Here is a 3193-nt window from a genome sequence, read left to right as displayed (position 1 = left end):
GAGAACACAGAGAGAACACAGAGAGAACACAGAGAGAACACAGAGAGAACACACAGAGAACACAGAGAGAACACACAGAGAACACAGAGAGAACACACAGAGAACACAGAGAGAACACACAGGACGTGAGAGCGCTGCAGCTGACCAGTATTACGAGTCACGTGATTGAGACTTGTACGACATCATGCTCAGGATAAAGGTGTGGACATGAGACTGAAGCGTCTGGAAGGAGGATAATCACCAGTTAAATGTGACTCATAGTTGATTCTTTAGGTGAAACTTTTGGAACTCATGGTCTTTGAAATAAGAGACGATGAAAGTGAAAGTGAGTAATAATAATCATGAGGCTTGACCTTGTCCGGCCACATGAGGCTGATGAAGATGACCAGAGGAAGTCCCACACTGACCACGTACACGCTCCAGAGCCACGGCCGAGACTCCGCCGCAAGAAACAAGCTCTGCAGCAGTCCAGGCTGAGGAGAGGAGCGGTCAGTACTCTGACCCTCTGACCCAATGACCCTATGACCCAATGACCATCTGACCCAATGACCCTATGACCCTCTGACCCTTTGCACCCTCTGACCCAATGACCCTCTGACCCAATGACCCAATGACCCAATGACCCAATGACCCAATGACCATCTGACCCTCTCCTCTACTAAACCCGGAACTAAACCTGGACTAGATCAGAACTAAACTATCACTACAACTACTGGACTAAACATAAGACTAAACACTGGTCTAAACCAGGACTAAACCAGGACTAAATCAGGTCTAAACCAGGACTAAATCAGGTCTAAACCAGGACTAGACCAGGACTAAACCAGGTCTAAACCAGGTCTAAACCAGGTCTAAACCAGGACTAAACCAGGACTAAACCAGGACTAAACCAGGTCTAAACCAGGACTAAATCAGGTCTAAACCAGGACTAAATCAGGTCTAAACCAGGACTAGACCAGGACTAAACCAGGTCTAAACCAGGTCTAAACCAGGTCTAAACCAGGACTAAACCAGGACTAAACCAGGTCTAAACCAGGTCTAAATCAGGACTAAACCAGGACTAAATCAGGTCTAAACCAGGACTAAACCAGGTCTAAACCAGGTCTAAACCAGGTCTAAACCAGGACTAAACCAGGTCTAAACCAGGTCTAAATCAGGACTAAACCAGGTCTAAATCAGGACTAAACCAGGTCTAAATCAGGTCTAAACCAGGTCTAAACCAGGACTAAACCAGGTCTAAACCAGGTCTAAACCAGGACTAAACCAGGTCTAAACCAGGTCTAAACCAGGTCTAAACCAGGTCTAAACCAGGTCTAAACCAGGTCTAAACCAGGTCTAAACCAGGTCTAAACCAGGACTAAACCAGGTGCAGGCCTGACCTCACCTCTGGTGTGGCCGTCCCCTGGTGCACTGCCTCCAGCAGACAAAAGAACACTAGAGTTCTCTCCATGTTGTTCTTCCGGTGGTTTCTTCAGCTCTAGTTTCCTCGGAGCTTCTGCTTCGCTTCAGGAAAAACACTTTGAATCATTTACTTCAGTTCAACTAAAACACGACTGAACTCACGTGAAACATTGTCCCGACGTGAAGGAGTCGCCCGCGTCTGGACTTTGGTCCGAGATAAACGAGAACTGAAGCGAAACACACGTGGATAATTAACGAGGTGAGAACAGGAAGAAGGGTTATGGTCATCATTATGGTCAGTGTTATGGTCAGCATTATGGTCAGCAGCATTATGGTCAGCATTATGGTCAGCGTTATGGTCAGCATTATGGTCAGTGTTATGGTCAGCGTTATGGTCAGTGTTATGGACAGAGTTATGGTCAGCGTTATGGTCAGCGTCATGGTCAGCATTATGGTCAGAGTTACGGTCAGCGTTATGGTCAGAGTTATGGTCAGCGTCATGGTCAGCGTTATGGACAGAGTTATGGTCAGCGTTATGGTCAGAGTGTGTGTGTGAGTGTGTCTCTTTCTCTCTGTGTGTCTCTGTGTGTTTGTGTCTCTCTGTGTGTGTGTGTGTGTGTGTGTGTGTGTGTGTCTCTCTGTGTGTGTGTCTCTCTGTGTGTGTGTGTCTCTCTGTGTGTGTGTGTCTCTGTGTGTGTGTGTGTCTCTGTGTGTATGTGTGTGTCTCTCTGTGTGTGTGTCTCTCTGTGTGTGTGTGTGTGTGTGTGTCTCTCTGTGTGTGTGTGTCTCTGTGTGTATGTGTGTGTCTCTCTGTGTGTGTGTCTCTCTGTGTGTGTGTGTCTCTGTGTGTGTGTGTGTGTCTCTCTGTGTGTGTGTCTCTCTGTGTGTGTGTGTGTGTGTGTCTCTCTGTGTGTGTGTGTGTGTCTCTCTGTGTGTGTGTGTGTGTGTCTCTCTGTGTGTGTGTGTGTGTGTCTCTGTGTGTGTGTGTGTGTGTGTGTGTGTGTGTGTGTCTCTCTGTGTGTGTGTGTCTCTGTGTGTGTGTGTGTGTCTCTCTGTGTGTGTGGTCCCATGGTGTAATGGTCAGCACTCTGGACTTTGAATCCAGTGATCCGATTTCAAATCTCGGTGGGACCTGATTTTAGTTCAGGAAAACTACGACATAAAGTCGAGCAACTGAAAAGAACAAAAACAGGGATTTTAGTGAAGAACGTGAATCAACATCTTACAATCTCGTCCACTAGAGAGAACTGGACGACACGAACTGGACGAGACAAACTGGACGAGACGAACTGGACGACACGAACTGGACGACACGACACGAACTGGACGGACAGAAAGGACATTTTAATTTAGACTTATATACTTATACTCCAGTGCGACTTATACATGTTTTTTTCTTCTCTATTATGCATTGTTTGGCTGGTGAACTTATAGTCTTGAAAATACGGTACTTTCTTGTGTCGGCATTTACAGGGATTTTAAATATAATATATTTTCATAATGAGATAATTTTTCAAAAACATCATAAATCAAATTATTGAATTTATAAAGTGTAAAAAAAGAAAAAAAAGAAATTGTGAGAAATGATCCTTCATATTTTTAATAATTCGGCCAAAATAAAAACGAAATAAATCACCAAAAATGTAATAAATAAAGTTCTAACAAAATGTTATATTTGAAGAAGATTTGAGAATAATCTGTGTTTGCTCTTTTTGAATATTACAATGGTTCATTCATATTTAAATGAAAGCTCTTATTATAGTTAAATGAGAATAAACATATTTAAATGTAA

At 43.8% G+C, this 3193-nt stretch overlaps 1 non-coding gene across 1 annotated transcript; it reads left to right on the top strand.

The window, feature by feature from the left end:
- Window positions 1–2463: 2463 nt before the first annotated feature.
- On the top strand, window positions 2464–2535 carry trnaq-uug (transfer RNA glutamine (anticodon UUG)). The gene has a single exon. It is a non-coding gene; the product is annotated as a tRNA-Gln (tRNA).
- The last annotated feature ends 658 nt before the right edge of the window (window positions 2536–3193 follow it).

Source organism: Eucyclogobius newberryi, unplaced genomic scaffold (genome assembly GCF_026437365.1).
Source record: "Eucyclogobius newberryi isolate DKJ021-1_F unplaced genomic scaffold, fEucNew1.0.hap1 SCAF_11, whole genome shotgun sequence".
NCBI lineage: Eukaryota > Metazoa > Chordata > Actinopteri > Gobiiformes > Gobiidae > Eucyclogobius > Eucyclogobius newberryi.
This window is presented reverse-complemented; position numbering and strand designations above follow the sequence as displayed.